This window comes from Periplaneta americana, chromosome 9, assembly GCF_040183065.1.
Source record: "Periplaneta americana isolate PAMFEO1 chromosome 9, P.americana_PAMFEO1_priV1, whole genome shotgun sequence".
In the NCBI taxonomy this organism is placed as follows: domain Eukaryota; kingdom Metazoa; phylum Arthropoda; class Insecta; order Blattodea; family Blattidae; genus Periplaneta; species Periplaneta americana.
This window is the reverse complement of record NC_091125.1, coordinates 107182932-107204654: the sequence shown is the minus strand read 5'-3', so window position 1 is coordinate 107204654 and position 21723 is coordinate 107182932.

Genomic DNA, 21723 nt, shown 5'->3' with positions numbered 1-21723 from the left:
CTCAAGAGTTTGTCTGCAGTAACTAGCACCTAATTTATATCCTTCCGGTGAGAGAGAACGCAGGAGCAGTAGCGCCACGGCTCCGGGTTGCAGGACTCCACTGGCCTTGGTCGAGTAATACCCGTGTGTTAAGTCGGTGAACAACAGAAATAGTACTCATGTACAAAATATCACTTAGATTTAATAACAACAACAACGTATTGATTCAAAAGACGGCTTATACAGCATGTAATGAAAGATAATTTTTACAAGGAATAGGCAAAACCAAAATAAAAAATAATAATATATATTCATATATATTCGCCGTCCTCATTGAATAAACATTGACTATAAGTAGCCATACTGTAAATATCTATTAATTTTGAGAAAAACGGAACACATTTTTCTCAAAATTATAAGTTATAAGTAACATTACGATCATATTTTAAATGTTTAATAGCCTTGCGAAGCATTGGTTTATGAGAAACTTTCTGTCAGAATTGCACTGACCTTAACAAAGTAATATCCTGTCTTGTACTTGTTGTGTTTTTTCTCAGTGTTTGGTCTTCTTGCACGCTTGTCACATGACCAAACAATCCGCTAATGGCTGTCTACAATATTATCCTTTCATGATGTTAATAGAAACGAGGATGAAACAATATTGAAACAGGTTATAGCACTCAATATTCAAAGCAGTTGCTCAAGACTACATAACATAAATGAATCTTCGTCATTTTTGTATCAAAAACTTGGCTTCCTGTCTATTTTTGTCAATGGATTTGCCCAGGCTTAAGTGTGACGCAAGTAATGCATTTGCTCGGAGGCGGTTGACTTTTAAGCGTTATGAGGGCGTGGAAACGATAGAATTACCGCCTCAGAGTATTCTTCTTTGCCCACTCTAACATCCGTAAATGAAGAGACAACCAATTATGAAAACAAATGGTTTTCTCATGTTTAAATAATGACTGACATAATGCCAAAAGTAGCCACGACAAGCCCTGAAAAGCGCTAATTGTCAGGTCTGAGAAGCAGAAACATAGAATACACTACAAAATGTCCGTTGATTGAGAGTAGAATAAACCCTGAGCTTAGGTTCTTTTATAAAGGTAAAGTTGCAGAGGTGGTAATACTGTTATTGTTCTTAGTATTACATATCACTAACATTACTATAATCATTTCCGCCATCATACTACTGTCACAACTACTGCTACTCTCAGAACCACAGGCAGGATAACTACTGTCCGACCGAGTGGTCATGTCTCAGGGCCAGCGAAACTGAGAAAGTCACGTGACAGTTTTCTTTAAATTACTTTTTGCTCGACCATACTATAATACACTGATTACATGTGACGTAACTATTATCTTAATAACACACATTCAAGTACTGCTATTCATTATGTTATTGCAACTATAGATTACCAACTAAATATATGGGATATTAATTATTAATATCGTACGCGCAACAGCACGCAAGCCTTGAGAGCACCAATCCAAAATGGCAGGGGCGAGTTTTGAAAGTGGCATTGATCGAATCACTCAAATAAACATCAAACCAACTTCAAACATTCCACTGGGAGCCATTCCCTAGATAAATTTCACGAACTGCACAATCAACAACATGTAGCCTATTTAAAATAAAACAAATTATCTTCATGTTAATTTTAATATTCTAATCAATTGAGTTCACTTTCTGTGGTTTAATGTGCGTTGCTTTGAGGTTAAAATCTCCATACCAAGCCCAGCAAAAAATCAATAAATACATCGTACACGCCTGCCTTCTGTTGCACTACTCGGGAACACGCCGAAAAGACATTCACACTCGTGCCATCTATTGCAGAAGTCGAGAACACGCTGAAAATGCTCGCATTTTCACCATTTCATTATCATTAAAGTAACAAGATCAGATATTTGTAAAAACTCAAAACTTAAATATTTAATTATGGTCGATCAAAAACAGTCATACACATCTTGCCTATAATATATGCTCGTATGTAAATTATGACGTATTACGTAGACTTTCAGTTCTGAAGAGCAAATATTTTCAGGAAAGAGCCTAACACCCCGTCACTAGCCTTCACAGAGCGGCCAGCAGGAACGGAAAGGGAAATCAAGACGCTACATAAACACTTTGTCGGACAATAGCGGGATTCTGATGATCTGGAGACTGCTCTCGGACGTACGCTCGAATTCCACTTGGGCTGATTGCCTGATTAGTATTTGTCCGAGGATTTTCTTATTGTAAGGCAAACATAATGTAATCCTCAGCCTCATCTCTTCAGAATACTGGGACATAAAATTTAAAGATGAGTAACTACTCTTCACTCGATATCCTTGAGTAGTTATTCGATTTCTTATGAATAATAAGAAATTACTCTTTGCTCTGACAAGAGCAAATTCTCAACATGAAAATAGTTATTCTCGGAGTAGTTACTTAAATGTCGTATGTATGAGTCGAGTATTCACTTTTCGCAAAGTAACTATTCTATAATTTTAAGTAGATGACCCACGTCTGAAGAGTAAAGTTTAAACTGAAGAAATAGCAGAGTTATCGGAATGTTAAGACGTAGGAAAGTAGATAAAGCAAGGAGGGATTCCTTCAGATACAACTGCAAATCGCTATATAGATTTAAGAGGAAAAATTTAGAATTTGTGGCAGAGCAATTTCTAGGGGATACTACTGGTGGTGCAGATACAATTGAACGTTAATAAATAATTACCTGTACTATCTAAATCGGACTCTGTTTACACGTTCAAGACCGCCTAAACAAAAGTAATTACTCGACGACGTTAACGATAACTTTGCTAATGACTTCTCATCTTAAGAGGGGTATTAACTTATCCAAGCGAGTTTGCTCCGGAGTAGATTCTTGGAGAATTTACTCGAATTTTATACATACCGTATGTCTCATTATCTCTATCTCGCTATCACCAATTCTACCGACAAATTTATACATCGTCGTTAAATAATAAATTAGAAAAAAATAAAGCTGTGTAACTCATTTTAATTGTGTTGTTTATTGATTTACTTTCTAAATATACATCCGGGAATATGCTTTAAACACTTAGGGCCATATTCATAGACATTCTTAGCGCGGGCTTCCGGTGGATGACAAGCAAACTAACGTTTTTCGTATTCATAAACCAGTTTTAGCGATATGATATGATATGATATGAATCCTGTACAAGTAATCAGCCGATAGCCGGGGCTAGTTTAGCACGCTCGTAGCGCGGGCTAGCGAAATGTCTATGCATAGCACCCTTGAATTCCTTGAGTTCAGTTTTAATTTTCGAATTCTTTTCAAATTATTATACCTGATAATAAAATTCTTTGCATAGCAATTACTTCTGTAGAATATTATTCAATATTATCTCAGATACTCTTACTTTAAGTGATTTTTTTATAAAACCCCCTATGTATTGACACTTCTTGTGTTTCTTGCAAGTTCCAGTCATTGTTGCAAGAGATGCCACAGTTCGAATAGTCCTAATTTCATTACTTTATATGAAATATGATTGTAATTTACAGGAATGCACTTCAAAGAACGCTGAGTTAGATTTGAACATAATTTTATCATCTTTGATCATCATCATTAAGTGAGCAAGAAAACTGAAATGGCTGCGATCGTAAGAAGTACAAAAACTAGGAGCTGCCTCACAAAGCAAGCCATTTTCCACGCGCCAGTTCTGTGGCTGGCATCAAAGGGAGTCTTGTATGAAATATAGACCACAATTTTTATGTTGGTATTCATATTGTACTTATGGCCTATATCTTTCCTGTTCATCTTGGGAAGGAATCAAGGATCCGAAACTGTTTATCTCAGAGACAAATTGCCGCCGTTGAGTACCAGTCCACAAACACCATCAGTCACGTGTGCTTGCCTGCTGTATCTCGCAGCGCCAGTGCTTGGCTGAAGTTACTTTTCACCTTCTGTTTGTTTTATTCCTTTCTTCCTCCTTTATTTTCTTTGCGTTTAATTTTTCTTCTTTACTTGCTACTATTTAAGTTTTTAGAATTTCTTATTGTTACTTCATTCTATGTCAAAGTTTTATTTTTCTCTCATTATTTGTACAGTACAATAGTTCGTCTATAATTGCTTTCACTCTTGAATTCTTACTCTCCAATTCATCCTCTTATTACATCCTTTCCCTCGCATTTGTGTCCTTCAATTTTTCCTTTGTTTCTATTCTCTTCATTTTCATTCTTCTTTTAACTCTCGTCTTTTTTCCTTTAGGCTCTTTCTTGTTTCATTTCTTTTTTGATTCCATTTTCGCCCTTCTTTTCTTTCTGCATTTCTTTCTTTTCCCCCTCCTTGTTATCATATTCCTTAGTTGCTGTATTTCTATTTATTCCTTTTTTATTTTATCTTATTTCGCTTTCTTTCTCCTTTATCCTACTTCTGCTTTATCTCGTTTCTATTTTATCTCCTTTCTACTGTACCATCTTTCTATTTTAACATTTTGCTGTTTTGATTTTCTTATATTTTACCGTCTGTCTGTCTTACTTCTTATTTTACCTCCTTATATTTTACCCTCTTTCCAATTCATCCTCTTTTTATTTTATCTCCTTTCAATTTTATCCCTTCTTCATTTCACCCTCCTTCTATCTTACCCTTTTTATCCCCTTTATATTTTACTGTCTGTCTATTTTACCCCCTTTGTATTTCACCTCTTCTCATATTATCGTCTCTACATTTGATCTTTTTTAAATTTATCCCCTATTTTTTTCATTTTATCCGGCTTTATTTTTCTCTATTCCCATTATAACCCATCTCCTCTTTAACCCCTATTCGTTTACCCCTTTTCATTATATCCCCTTTACATTTTATCTTCTTATAATGTTATCTCCTTTACATTTTCTTCTTCTTCTTCTTATTCTTCTTCTTCTTCTTCTTCTTCTTCTTCTTCTTTGGCACTACGGCCCTTGTAGTCTAGCCTTGGCCTCCCTTAGGATCTTGGTCCATTCCTGTCCAACCAGAGCCTTCTGCCTCCATCTTCTCACGCCTAGAGTCCTTAAATCGTCCTCCACTCCATCCAACCATCTTAGTTTCTGTCTGCCAATATTGCGCCTGCCTTCTGGTTTTGTGTTTAGAATCTTTTTTGGTATTCTCTGATCATTCATCCTGATTACATGTCCTAACCATTCCAACCTACGGGCTTTGATTTCAGCAACAATATCTGGAGATTTATATTGAGTTTTCAGTTCTGTATTATATCTAATTCTCCAGTGCCCATTCTCATATTTAGGACCATAGATTTTCCTTAGAATTTTTCTTTCCCATGTCATCAGTTGTTCCATTTTCTTCGACAGAGTCCAAGTTTCACTGCCATAAAGCACAGTTGGTCTTAAGACTGTTTTATATAATGTAAGTTTTGCTTTTTTGCTTATGCATCTTGCTCTCAAAGTTTTGTTAAGGGCTCTCAGGCATCTATTTCCCCCAGCAATTTTTTGCCTCATATCCGCATCTGCAGTGTTTTCTTGGGTAATTAGAACTCCTAAATATTTAAAAGAATCTACTTATATTTCTGTCCATTTATTATATCTTTATTACAAACGCCACTTGGTCTTATGTTTCTCATATATTTAGTTTTCTCTTTATTAATTTTTAACCCCATGTGCTCTGCTTCTATTTGAATTTGGGTTACTATTTCATTTAGCACTCCAAGAGCTCTACTCATGACCACAATATCATCCGCATAGGCCATGCACTGTCTGGTCCTATTAAATATGGTACCATTAAAATTTATGTCAATGTTCCTAATGACTTTTTCAAGGCCGATATTAAACAGAATTGTAGATAAGGTGTCTCCTTGCCTCACCCCATTTACTGTTAAGAATTTATCAGATAGTTTTGTTTGTATCTTTACCTTGTTATATATTTTGGAAAGGGTTATTTACATTTTACCCCCTTTCAATTTGACTTTTTTATTCCCTTCCTATTTTACCTTTTTATGTTACCATCTTTCTATTTTACCCTCTTTCTATTTCACCCCCTTTATATTTTACTCTTACTAGTTTACCTTCTTTCTACTTTACCTTCATTCCACTTTACCTTCTCTCTCATTACCTTCTATTTTACCCTTTGTTTACTTTATTCTCTTTATATGTCGCCCCCTTTCTACTTTATATTCTTTGTATAATAAACTTTTTATATTTCCTTTCTTTAATATTTTACCTTTTTATATTTAATAAACTTTACGTTTTACTCTCTTTCTATTTTATCCTTTTCCCATCCCATTCTCATTATATTTTACGATGCTTTTACGATGATACTTTTCCTTTTACTTCTCTGTTCCTTATTTATATTTCTTTCATATTCTTGCTAATTTGTTATGTTGTTTATCTCGTTTTTTTCTTTCACTATTTCCTCATGTTTGCTTCTATTTTTTCTCTTTATTTATATTTTCAATTTTCCCCTCCTTCGCTTGTATCTATTTAGTATTTGAAAAATCAAGAAAGAAGATAGAAAGAAATCAAGAACGGAAGAATTTGCGTTTCTGTTTATGTGCATTTCTGGTACAGACAGAGAAGAATGTGTTCAAATGTACCGGTATTCAAAACACACAAGATTGAAGGGTTATAAACTTTTGACAAGACCCACCCTCTGTTATAGTCTTGAAGCATGAACCATACGAATCCAGATTGAAATATGCATAACATCAGCTGAAATAATAATTTTGAAAACTGCCGGATACAGCCGTTTAGATTGCAAAATAAATGAAGCAATAGTTAATGAACTGAAAATAACCCATATAGCTGAATATCTGCGTGACTATAGACAAAATTGGTTACAACATATCAATAGAATGCAGGATACCAAAACAGATGCTACAGTACAGTACATCGCAGAAGGAAGAAGGCCTGTGGATCGACCATTCCAAATATGGCAGGAGACCGTAACAGGCCACTAGATCTATTACTTGGCAGACACATGATGATATGTTTTTTTGCTTTTCTTGTACTTCTTTCAGTACGATATGTCATTCCATAGAAACTATAAGGAGGAAACTGACAATTCCATTATACTTGACTATCGGTACATAGCACATTTATTTGATATATTTGGTAGACCATTAATTTATACTCAATTACATAGATGATATAAAGAATCGGGAACACCCGTATGAGCAAAGCTCGTATTCAGGTTTAATTCCATCTACATACAAGAAATACAAAAGGTAATACCACAGTCTAGTACATACAGTCACGAAGCTCAATACGTAGGGAATATGCATCCAATGACAGTTGAACTTTAGTTGCTAGCCACTAGGATCGCTACTATCGCCCCATCACAAATAGTACTGGCACAGTCTATTGTTCCTAGTACTCTCAGTTGCTAACCGCTTGGAGCATTGTATCGCTAGAAATGCAAAAGATCACCTCAAGCTTCGTGACTGTATGTACTAGAAGACTGTGGTAATACATACAAATATATTTAAAACACAAAAGACTTTTTACATAGAATAAGTTTAAATAATTTAATTCAGATATGGAAAGGTCACTTTGGTTGGATCAGCTGAACTTTGCTATTTTTTCTGTGTGTAAATGTTATCTTTAAAATACATTCGAATTTACCTCTCTAACTTATTGTTACACACGCATATATCTGAAATTATTGTGATATTCCCACACGAACTTTTCTCACGCTAGATTAACCAATGAGAATCGAATTACATTGATAGTTGAAGGTATACTACTCAAAATTAATGTGATAGTTTTTTTTCTTCCTTCCACTTTCATTTGTTTTATTTTTATCGTCTCTGCTTCGATGTATCAGCAAACAAACGATTACATCAGACTCGCAGTCTCAACATGTAGAAAGAAATAATTACAATAATTTCACACTTAATTATTATAAGTAGAAATGGTTTACAATAAAATTAAACGTGTTCAAAATTATAGATAAGCAATGATAAAAGAGTTGAAAATAAAGTGTTATAACTTCAAATATGCAGTTATTTTTATTCCAAGGAGCCTTCTATTTCTAATATCTCTGCTTCGATTCGATTATTTTTCTGTATCTCATTATTATAGCCTCGAATGTTTAATTGTTCGTATTGGGATTATTTTCCCAAATGTAATTCTGATAATAGTCATACTCTGATATGCCAATTAATATTTTATTGTATTGGAGTACTTTATTTCTTCTAATCTTTATATAGCTACTTTCTTCTAATCGTGTAATAGTCAATTAAATCCCACTCGAGTTTTTTCTAGATAAATCAAAACCTCTAGTGAGATTACTGTTGATAAATACTTTCATCCTGATAAAAAAGAGGAAATTTAAAAACCTAACTAATTATACATTTGTGTGGTTATGTGAAATTATATACCTCTTTGTTTATTTTGTGTGTGTATGTGAGAATGTGAGAGAGAGTGTTTGTGTGTGTGTGTGTGTGTGTGTGAGAGTGTGAGTTTGTGTGTGTGTGTGAGTGTGAGTTTGTGTGTGTGGAAGAGGAATGAATTATATTTTCCTTTTCTGATCTGATCACTATCCAATTTTTACACCTATATTTGAAAATAAATGACTTTTAAGGATTGCTATATCTGCAGTGCTTGGGAAAAGTGACATAAGTCAGTTTCCACAAACCTTTTTTGATAATTTATTGACAACTTACGGAACATCTGCTCGCTTAGAAAAAAATACTCAAGTATTTCTCCCATTACAATAATTCATACAAAAAAATCAAATCGACATAAGCCAATGTAAGTTGTCAATAAATTATCAAAAAGGTTTGTGGAAACTGACTTATGTCACTTTTCCCAAGCACTGCAGATATTTCAATGTCATTTTATTTACAGGAGGTTTTAAGCTTTTACAGTAAGTTATTTTGTGTAGAAGAAGAAATTTTGGCATCTATCCGTCTCCTATTTTAAAACATAAAATTCCTCTTAAGCTGTTCTATTAAACACTCCTTTATTTGATTTCGTCCTTTTCTGCAACATTACTCTCTTCATTTCCATTGTACCATCCAGTTGCAATCAGCCCACGCAATTTACTTCTGCTGTGTATATGGCTCTCCCTCACTCGATGCCTCCATCTCTTATTTTTCTTCTCCTTATCTCGTCGCCTATCATGTAGCTGAATTTGTTCTCTCCCTCCTGTTTTCATCTCTTCATTTTCTCTGTAACAACATTAGAGACGACGTCTGTCAGGGGCTGTGACGGCATGCAAGTCATAAGACTTCATTTCCCGCCCTCTGTCCACCCCCGTAGTCGGCCATTAATTCTGAGGGCGCCCTCAACCTGCCGCCTCATTTCCTGGATGTGACGACAGACGCGGAGGCTCGTCCCCACTTCCTGTTCCTATCTGCAGGTCGACAGTCTTACAATTCAATTTTCTCTCAGCTCAGACATTTGATTTGCCCACGTATTTCGATTTCCTGCTTTTAAAATTATTTAAACTGTTAAACTTGGTTTATTATCTCCATATGTGTTCATAACATTCAATTTTGATACATTAATGAGCATTATTGGACGTTTCAGCGTTTTAACTACACATGTTTTGATGCTTCCCACATCTTGATTTGTGCATTCGCACACTGTACATATAAGTGTGCGCATGTTGGCCTACATAATTATGTTTGCCAAGATACAATATGTTTAGAAAATGCCGCCCAAGAAACATATTACGTTGATAAAGGTTCTCAATACATATAAAATTAGGCAGAAACTAACCTCTAAATCGCAATTTAATCCAAAAGTCAAATGAGGCACTCATATTTTAGCAGGTTGACTTAATCTTAATCAAGCTTATGCCTAAATATCATATCGTTTATTAAGGTCATAAGCAAGAGTTTGTGTCAATAGACATAAAATATACTAAATTACAAAATATGTAAAATAATATTTGACATAAAATATAAAAACACATGAATACAACAATTCAGATGAAAAACAATACTGGAATCAATAATAACAATAACCAATACTAAACGACATTTCATACAATTTGAGAGGAAGCGAAGGCATTTCTTTCCCCTTCTACTTGCCCTGAGTCCGTCAGTAATGGAACCGTAGCTGTTACCTCTTATATCTGCACCCCCCAAGTTCTACACACAAGAAAATAAAATATTATATAAAGTACATAAGTGGATATAAAATACAGTGACACAGATGTTTGACAATTACATGTTTGAGTATGTTTTAATGCCGTTCTTACAATATTTTCAACTAATAATTAAATTAAGGAATGTTAGTTTGTATTATGAAATCAGGGGGGAGTGACAGTGTAGACTGTCCCATTGTGTATGCTATAGAGTAGCAACTAGCGGTGAAAAAAACATTTATCTTCTGCTCTCAGTAGCTTTTTAATGTGCCAGTTGATATAAACAACAATAAACTGCAATATAAACGCTTAGTATAGACCCTCGAAATATAGATTACCGGTAAACATTTTCAATAGTAAGAATTTTCACTATGTTCAAAGTCAATTAGACGAACGTTAGTAAGATAGACAGTAGCATCTTCCCCTTCACGGATGGTAAAGAGTGTGAGTAGAGGGGAAGACCTATCAACCAAACTGAAATGGGGATTAGTAAGTAATTCTATTTTATTTATTTATTTATTTATTTATTTATTTATTTATTTATTTATTTATTTATTTATTTACGATCGATCGTTCCACAAAGCCTGAATGTTATAGAATCTGCTTATTATATCGTCATTTTTAATATCACTGTTAGACATCGCCTGTTGTTTATGCAACTAGCAGAGTCCTCGTGTATCTAAGGTTGCATTGTATTCTACGAGTGTTGCTAGGAAAACTACCGAAATCTACACTGACATCGTATTTTATGGTTGTCTACCGCAGCTTTACAACTCTATTTACGACATTACTATGAATTATCTAGTTAAGTAAATGAGAATGTTACCTAAATTTAAGAACAATTGCGAAATAATTGAAAATACAATTTGTAATTATATTTTCAAGAGTAAATAAGAGTATAACATTTTTTCCTCAACACTTTCGTTTAGTTTGGATACCTCGACGTTATTCACACTACCCTGATGCTTATACAGTATGAAATGTAGTTTCATCCATTCCATTACATTACATTCGAATAATAATAATAATAATAATAATAATAATAATAATAATAATAATACTTTATTTATACTGGCAGAGTTAAGGCCATAGGGCCTTCTCTTACACTCTACCAGGTCACAAAAAGTTCAAGAACAGAATACTAACATATTACAAAAAAATAATGATAATAGCATAATAAATCGACACTAAACAACAGTAAATAATAATTTATATTCTCATAAATATAAAACCAAAAGCTCAGACAACATATGCTTGAAAGTACCTAAATGTACTACAAATGTAGCATATAATCACAGTAGCAACTTTGGTCCAAGGCTTTATAACATGATAATAGCTAAATTCCCCAACATACAATTTGTTAATGCTCCTTATTAAAAAAAAATCAACTAAAAATTTAAAGTTCAATTATTATGATATGTATTTTTTCTTCTTTTTTTTTTTACCTTTTACTCTGTTATGTAATCAAATGTCTTAACATTATGTGGAATACCCCCTGAGCACGAGCATGTAACTTACTCTTTCTGGGGGTGCTAGTGTTTTTATATAAAAAAGCAATATGTATCTTTGCTCTGGCAATAAAGTATTATTATTATTATTATTATTATTATTACTTAAAACAATTATTAGCGAACAGATAATACCAGCGAAGACTGACACATCTGATTATAAAAGGTGGAGTTCCACCACAATTTTTAAACAGCATATTCAGTGCATAGTGGGAGAATTGATCATTGGAAGAAAAATATTTGCTCTACGGAAGAAATGGTATTTCGTAGTAACATTACTCCATATTCAACATTTGGAAGAAGAGAGGTTGATTTATCTACATCTCAACGGCTAGAATTTTATAATTTAAAAGGGTTGTATAAAACAATACATGCACTTTTTTAGTTTCTAGTTCATTACTTACTGGGTCTAGAACATAATATTTCAACTCTTTGCTTCCATACTTTCGGGAAGTCGGTCTGGGTGACGTAGTCAGTAGAGTGCTGGCCTTCTGTGCCCGAGGTTGTGGGTTCGGTCCCGGCTCAGGTTCATGGCATTTGAGTGTGCTTAAATGCGAGAGGCTCATGTCAGTAGGTTTACCGGCATGTAAAAGAATTCCTGCGGGACAAAATTCCGGCACACTGGCGACGCTGATATAACCTTGTCAGTTGCGAGCGTCGTTAAATAAAACATAATTTTTACTTTCGGGAAAATGTTATCCAAGAGAAAAGATACGGGAAGAAGTCGAGAAGCTTTCGTTTCGGGTTAATGTTCAAGGTTTTGGGTTAGGGAAATTAACGGTTTTTATGCCATCTTATTATAGTTATTTATTGCTGCTTGCGTTAACTAAAATAAAGATTGAGTCATTCCATGCTTACATACTTCCGAAGAAATAGATTTTGAAGAGAATTTGTACGGGAAAAAATGCTTTACTTTTCGGATAATGTTCAAGACTTTCGGTTCAATAAAATTAACAGGAATATTTTTACTGTGTTATGATTATTTTCAATTTTTTGCGTCAACTAGAATAAGGATTGAGGCAGGAGAAAAGAGAGACTCCTTAAGTCCTATAGACAAATTTAACAGAGCCACAAAACTTCAGCATGAAAATGGGTTTCAAAACCGGAAATCTTCAGTAGTACAGCTCCCGCGAAAGATCTGAAAGCCTTGCGACCGTTGAGATTTAAACTGCAGGTATGGGTTCCTGGAGAGACGTAAAGTCTACTTGCAAAATATTTATCTCTGTTAGTCGTTCGCTCGCTCCCTAATAGTAGAACTTGAGGACTCGACTAGGGCCTTATGGTAAGAGGTCAATGTTTTCAACTAGATGTTTAGCGCGCATATTTTATCGTTTTCACTCAGTTCTCTTCCCCTTCCAAGTGCCGTCAACCAGGTTTTAACATTTTCTGCGCGAGCTGTACATAGTGTACAGGCCAACAGGTACAATCACTACCCTGTGGTTTCTTTTGAAGGCAATAGCTGATAACTATTGAAATGTTAGTTTTACGTTGAACTGAGTAAAGATAATTACTAGCAGAGAGAGGGTTCCTCTAATATCCGCAATAAAAATACGTTTCAATTAAAAATTTTCGACAGAGAATGGATGGGGGGATGAAACACTGTTGAAACCTCAAAGTAACATTTGATTATGTAACACAAATACTGTCACAGCTCTAATGTGGACATGGACCCCTACAGTGTCAGGGTTGATAGAGACCAAAGAGTTGAAATTCACCCTCGCCCTATCCTGGTATAAATCCCTATATATGCGAGGATTACTAACGCAGCGACATGCCAATGAGAGGGTTCCATTATATTATTTGATTCACGAATGTGTGTGGTGTTGGGGTCTAGATGTTATAAATATGTATCGCTGTATTTCAGCTGCAAAGTGTTTCGTAAATAATCTGAGAATATTAGACAGGCCTGTGAGAAGGCTTAACAGAAGAAAATGTATGACTATAAGTACAGGGACATCATTTTATTTTTACTAACATTTTTAATATTAACCTGGCTATACCTTTAGAGAACCGGAAACACAGTTTTCTACCCCCTTCCACAACTGTATTTCGGTGATACTGGCGTAAAACACAAACAAATCACTCTACTAGGTATAGGAGGGAAGAAAAGTACTTCATCCATTTACGTAAACTAGAAAATATCGCGATTTTCAGTTCGATAATTTTCATTAGGTTTTTGTTTAGTCAAAATACAGTACTGTATTAAGACTGAGTGTTTTTACTCACGAACTGAGTTATCCATGCGAATGTATTCATTATGCAGTGTATATTATACTGTCTACAGCACATTAGCGTACAATATAGAGAATGAAGTCAAATTGAAAAATAATCATAATATGAATATTTAAACACATTTTTGAAAATGGTGGCCTTCATTTCGATACAGGCTTCAGTTCTTTTGTGCATATTATCGCACTATAGACTATTGCATCTAGCTCCAATTGCCAGTTTCGTCCTTCGTACTAGTAACTCATGTCGAAATAATTCTGTACCTACTCTATAAAAGAGTACCTTACGTACTGTAAATTCAATCTTCACTTCTACCCGACCCGCACAGATAAAATTACTCAGACATGCTATCTACTGTCCTTTCAAGTGGTTATGCCGCAGGATCGTAGAAAGGGGGAAATCACGTGACAGTTAATTACTTAATGAGCCCTTTTATTTAAGTTATTTTAAACAGTTGTATAATATTACGTAAACGTCCAATTCATAACAGAAATTAATGTTTTCAGAAAAGAGCTAAGACAGCCCAGCTTTTACAGAGGGGCGAACAGAAGCAGGTGGGGGAAATCGGGATGCGACGTAGGCAAACGGACAGTACCTGTGCGAAAATATGATTCAATATTGAAAACTCTTTCGTCACTGGAAAACGCGAACATATTTCTGGAACGTACTATACTCACTAACTCAGTGCTTTTTACTATATGCGGCCTTGATCCTTTATGGAGAACAGTTGGAACTTCATTAGTAGAAGGGGTGGGTGTGAAGTACATTAAAAAACTCAGGTACAATAAAAATTGAAGTAAAAATAAAATGATGTCCCTGTATAACAGAATTTATAAATACATTAATTCAGTAACACAAGGAAATATTTTCATAAGGCATTAACACATTTACTTTCATTAAATAACATAATTATTTGAAGAATTAGAAGAGTATGCTATTGTATGGATCGTGTTGAAAATATACACATAATATACCTACTTATAAGTAGACAGTGGATGCGGAATGACTTATCGTCGAATGTAGGTGCACATTTACTATATGTTACATTTTTTCATTCAGACCATTGGCTCAACAGGTTTTAAACGTAAACAGATGACGTCAACATGCTACTGTATCTTCGTACAGTCAGAAGGAAAAGAAAAATAACGTACTGTAGTAGTGTAGCACATACCTTGCAAGTTCAGTCCTCGTCATCATTGATGCAATTACTAGCGTTGCAATAAACGACGATATATTCTCGTAAGTTGTCGAAGCTGAATCGTCTTCGCCTATCGCTTAAACAGTTTTTGTATCGAGAGAATTTCTGAAGAAAAACTCTAAAATGGGGATCACTCAATTTCTTTAGAGGAATATTTGCACTGAGCATCATGTTCCACGTGTCGTTTAGACCCGCACAACTAAACGATGATGATGATGATAATTGTTCCTCAGATTTCATTTCAACGCATTTCCTGTGCGATGTACTGTTGCAATGTTTCTCTATAGCCTGAGTTGTTCTGGTTTTTATTTCAATTTTAATTACATTACACACGATATTGTCTTCGTTAATACATAAAATGTCACTCTAATACTTCTTAATTGCAATTCGTATCTCTAAGCGAATTTAACGTTTTGACTTCGACATTATGAATGGATCAGCACTGCACTATCCAATTCGTACTAAATACTTGAGCAGGATAACACAACTGCACACATTGCGTTGCAATGTGGACCGTGGTTCCTTCGTTATGTACGCTGCTGTACTCGCCAGGTACACAAAAGACGGACGGCGCGGCACGTGCCATATAGGCCTACTCCGATACGAAACAGCTTCACTTTTCCTTAAGTCATCCCGCATCCACTGTCTACTTATGAGTAAAGTCAAGCTGCTGCTTCTTTAGACGAAGTTTTATATTGGAATTTTTCCATTGCTGATTAAATAAATCGCTATGTTTCGAAGATTGGTTCTAATTTCGTTCTCAGATTGACGGGGCAGAAACATGAAAATTACGACGAAGTGAAGAGAAGAGAATAGAAATATTTGAAATGTGGATATGGAGAAGAAGGATCGTGTGAAGTGGACAGATAGAATAATAAATGAAACTGTGTTGGAAAGAGTGGGTGAAGAAAAATGATGCTAAAACTGATCAGGAAGAGGAAAAAGAATTGGTTGGGTTACTGGCTGAGAAGAAACTGCCTACTGAAGGATGCACTGTGAGGAATGGTGAACGGGAGAAGAGTTCGGGGCAGAAGAAGATATCAGATCATAGACGAAATTAAGAGATATGGATAATATGAAGAAACGAAGAGGAAGGCAGAAAATAAGAAAGACTGGAGAAAGCTGGGTTTGCAGTGAAAGACCTGCCCTTGGGCAGAACACTAAATGAACGATGAATGAGAAATGAACTTCGCATGTTTATGTGTATATGGGGGAATATCTTCAAGATCCAAGGTCCTCGAACTCAAGTTGAAGTGAACCGGGAAAATTCTTTTGTTCGTATGCAGGCAAGATCTTTTATCTTGAAACTCTTGATTCGTTTCGAGACCTACACGAAATGCAGTTCGTCATATAAATTTCTCATTATAAAGTTGTCTTTCATAATTTTATACGCTGCAAGATCGAAACGTCAAGATTTTATCAACTTGACCTTTTACAGCGATTCAAGTGTTTTGACGTCAGTCACGTCTCGATGGACAGCAGACAAGGAAACTCACTGTGAAAGTTTTTCTATTTGATACGTAATACAGAGCCAAGCGACGCATTCCACATCCAGTGAGCAGTTGCTAAATATCTTTGACGTTTATTGGAGTAGACCAGAAGCTTGATAGTTATGTAATGCTGTGTGACACAATAAAAATAACAGTTTATGGGACGAAAGAAATGTCACTCTTGTGAAATTTTATAAAACTAAGGTTATGCCATCACTAGGATATGAATGGTTTATTTGATTCTGATAGAAAATATTTGTAAAAGAGCGGTTCTTTTCAGAAGTCTGTGGTAGTCGAAGGACTGACAATATCAAATAATTAAAATCGGAGTTAAGTATTTTCAGTTCGTTAAGTAATATAATCTAGGTAATAGCAATTAGAATTGTAAATTCATGCGAAAGAAATGAAATTATTGTTTTCTTCATATAAGCCGAAAGGCAAAAGTTATGGAAGTACCATTAAATAAATTAATTAATTTGTGTACTAATATACCAATTAACCAACAGAACTGCAATGAAGAAACACAAACTATCAAATACTTAGCACAAGAGAAATGAAGCCACCGGTGTAGCTCAGTCGGATAAGACGCTTGCCTACCGATCCGGAGTTGCGCCTAAAAAGGATTCCGTTTTCGCGTTAGGTAGTTTTCCGTTTTAAAGTATTATTTTACATAAGAAATCATTCCGTTCCCAAATTTATTTTTCGTTTGTGCAGATTTCCTTTTTATAGAGGGTACGTTTTAGCAAGGTTTTACTGTAGTAAGAGCCTTGTGGTAGGGGTAAGTGAGCCAGCTAACTGCAAGTGGATGTGCAGCGAGGTAGGGAAGCTTCCCAGGCCACTTTTTCCTCGTCCTCACGCGCAGGTAGGTTTCACGAGATATCGAATGACTTATGGCGTGGTAAGTCCTAGGGTCCAGAGCCCAAGCCCTTCCTTTATCAGCATTGGAAACCAGTACAACCCCTAAGACTTCACCTTAGCCGAGTTTTAACCATTGCAGATGATAGCCTATATGAAATGAGGTGAAGGTCAAGAGTGTTGGTGAAATGGTAGTGAAAACGGGAGTACTACTCCAAGAAAAACCCTCTGCCCATCGTTTGCTTTGTCCACCAGAAGTTCCATCATGACCTGGCCGGGGATCGAACCCAGCGCGCCTGGATGAAGACTGTTCTAGAGCTGTAAACAAAGATTCGGCTATTGAAGAATGAGATCAAGAAAGAAAGTTCTTTTGTACGTCCTGTAACGTTTGATAATGTTAGATAAAAGCCAACTTAACTGCTTTCCTACAGGTAGTTAGGCCTACGCCGAATGTTCCACGAGCAAAGCGATGGTTGTTGGAAAGCTGCGTACTTGCAAACTACATGGCTTAAAATGTCACTGTGTATAATGTTACAAGACATATTGTATGAAATAACATGACATAACATTGTCATGTATTTAAAGCACGCTATTAATTCTATTAAAGGACGGGAGAAGACGAGTTTGATGTGTGCAGCTATGATATGTAATATTCGTAGGGAGAACGAACTGTTTCATTGTTCCTCTCACGTCTTGTCTTTACTGACTGAAATATGTTCCAAAGGAGCGCGGGGACAGGAGAGGAGTGTCAGAAAGAAGCTCTCGCTCGGATGCTGTAATCTCGCTGATATACGTCCGTGTCTCCTCGCGACGTACGGCACTAACAAGAAAAGCATGTGAAGGAAGACGATCCAGCGGCCTGTTATGCGACGCTGCCGCCTCAGGTGGGCCAAATAAATCTAACCCTCATCCCATCATCTCTTCAGCTCATTATTTATGTGATAATTCTACGGAGGAATGGAAATTGTACCTCTTCAAAGACAGGAACTGTTCCTTTGAAAACAGAGGAAGACTTTTATTAGCTCGACGTTGAGAGTTGTTTTTGGTAATATGAAGTGAATTTGTAAACTAACACTATGCTTACAAACAAGATCTAATTAACTATTGTTGTATAAACATACAGGGTGTATACAGGTTTCACAAGCAGGGAATATCGACGGAAGGAATGCGAATGAAACAAATGCGATAAGGAACAGCGGGCGACAGGAAAGGTCACGAGATAGCTTCAATGATATTCAAGAGTACAGTCGGAAGAGAAATGACATCGATAGAATCAGTCTTGCTTTGTGATAGTTACATTACGACTTTAGTTTGTTCCACTGCATGTGAATACGTGTCTTGTATCGCACGGTATCATTAGTTTATTCGTAAACATATGTTGCGCGTTTAATTAGCTTGGAATTTTTCTCTTGCTACGTTCTTTATTTCCACAGCGATGTTCTTATTTCTTCATCTCCTTGGAAGAGACGGTACTTCCATCGTCCCGCATCTCTCGCCCTCTCGGCATGCCTACATACACACGTCAAAACAGGCAGTAAGGCCACCATTGCTTTTCGGTAATCGCTCCTTGCGCGAGCTATACTTCACATCTTGGGAATTTTCAGTTTTGTAAACGAAGAGCATAGAACCGCTTCTAGTCCGCAAGGAGTAAACCATACGATGTTACGAACAATGGCGTCAGTGGCTGCTTGTAATCATACATTCGTAATTTTCTCACAAACGGCACGTTTGCGGACCCTTATTTACAGGGACTTTTTTACTTCTATTATCGTGTACTTTCAACCTGCAAGTTTGTGCCATCCTTTTTGATACACCCTGTATACAGGGGCTCTTGTTTACTGCACATGCGCAGTGTGTTGTAAGCGAAACATACAATAAGGAGGCTCTAAATTTTATTCCCGTATCTGTACATCCGAACGTACACAATACTAGTTCGTTAATATTTTTTCTTGAACGAACGAGAGCTACAATGAGTATTATAACCAGAGCCAGATAAGATACAAAGAGCCTTCTGTTGTAAGACAACATGTCAATATCGACACCTTTAACCCAGATATGAATTCCGTAACATAAGATATGGATTTCTGAAGTAGTTTTTACTTTTTAGTCAATAAGGGTGCTATTCATAGACATTTCGCTAGCCCTGCTACGAGCGTGCTAAACTAGCCCCGGCTATCGACTGGTTACTTGTACAGGATTCATATCATATATCATATCATATCATATCATATCATATCATATCATATCATATCATATCATATCATATCATATCATATCATATCATATCATATCATATCATATCATATCATATCATATCGCTAACATTGGTTTATGAATACAAAAAACGTTAGTTCGCTGATCATCCACCGGAAGCCTGCGCTAAGAATGTCTATGAATACAGCCCTTAGTTTTTAAGGTGTCTCAATAAGTAAATTACCCTGCTACAGCGTTGTTAAAAACCATCTAATATAAGTTGATTAAACACTATTTTAAGAGCTTTTGGTCGATATATTATAATAGTGCATGATTGCAGCTCTTCGAAATGCTTGCTTGTGCATTGCTTGCTCGTCATATACGCAAGCAGTGAGACACATGTTAGAAATTTTCCCGAGGGAACGATTGCAAAGTCAGCGCAATGGATAGTTTGAGAATGTAAACAATCACGCAATAGGTTGGCCAATAGGGGGATGGAACAGACTACGGCGTGTATAGTGTTTACATTCTCCAACATCCGTTGCGCTGGATTACCTACCTTTAGATGGGCAGTGGTAAGAACAGACGCAACCACCGGCGTGGCTCAGTCGGTTAAGGCGCTTGTCTGCCGGTTTGAAGTTGCGTTCGGGCGCGGGTTCGATCCCTGCTTGAGCTGATTACCTGGTTGGGCTTTTTCCGAGGTTTTCCCCAACCGTAAGGTGAATGCCAAGCAATCTATGGCGAATCCTCGGCTCATCTCGCCAAATAATATCTCGCTATCACCAATCTCATCGACGCTAAATAACCTCATAGTTGGTACTGCTCGTTAAATAACTTAAATAACGAACTAAAAAAAAAAAAGAAAAAAAAAGAACAGACGCTGTGTGCGCATGGTCAGTCTGGTATTTACTTCCATTATACTACTTTTCTCTCTCCATATATGTAATGTTTTATTTTCTTAGTTTCTTTTATGCATGTACTTCTGTCTTGGAATCCTCATATGATCTTCGTCCTTTTGCCTACGCCTATACAACCCCGCGTTCTGTTAATAAACGTTCGTTATTCTAGGGGATTTAGCTGATTGTTACGACCCCAATCAGTACGATATCCTTCACATTTCATGTTTTGTTTAACTGGAGACTAAGATAGAAGCAATCTTCGAAACGTCATGAATTTCTTTATTCGTTACCATCAATTGAGCCACCGGTGTAGCTCTGTTGGCTAAGGCGCTTGCCTGCCGATCCGGAGTTGCATTCGGGTGCGAGTTGGGCTGATTCCCTGGCTGGGTTTTTTCCGAGGTTTTCCCCAACCGTAAGGCAAATATCAGGTAATTTATGGCGAATCCTCGGCCTCATCTCGCCAAATACCATCTCGCTATCACCAATCCCATCGACGCTACGTAGTTGATATAACGTCGTTAAATAACCAAGTAAAAAAAAACAAATTGAAAAATTCCAATAATTCATACCTTTGTAGAGAAAAGAGACACACTATAGACCTTACAAATCGAAGATAATTTCCATTTCATTACCAAAAATAGAACCCGTGTTCTCTGGGCCTTTGTCTAGAAGCGCTACTGCTTTAAACCACAGCGAAAGTTATCTCTTGGAATAATTTATGTCAAGAGATGTGAAATTGACTAACGTTTCAGTCTTCAGATTGTGCTTTCTGTAGTCTGGAAATAGCGGAGACAAACTCCATAGCACGTCGACGTCATTAAACAGTCAATGAAGTAATGAGAAGCCGTCTCGTGCAATAATGATCTCGTCTCTGTTTGCAGAGAATATAAAGGCCCGAAGCACTGCAGCAACAATATGCTAGACGACTCCTTGTTATACTATCGTATTTCTTATTACGATTTCAGGAGCTCGAGGAATGAAATTCAAATTAGAGACGTCTCTCTGTACGGTCGAGGGCGAAATGAACGCCTCGCTCTATACTGAAGCCTCGGGTAATGTGCTGCTTTCGTATCCGGGAAGTAAGGAGGAGGGTTCGAACCTTGAAGAAGTCTGCTCTGCCTAGGCGTAGGAGGTTAAATGCTAGTGTAACTCAACAGAGGATATGACGGTTATTTTCAAAATTCATATATTGCATGGAAACATTGTTCTGAAACTTGCGCGCAAACCGCATTAGAACCTACATCGTTACAGATTCATGTTTCTTCTTTACAGAAGAAATTCCAACTTTCAATGAAGTTTGACCTTGTGCCTTGTTTATAGTTATTA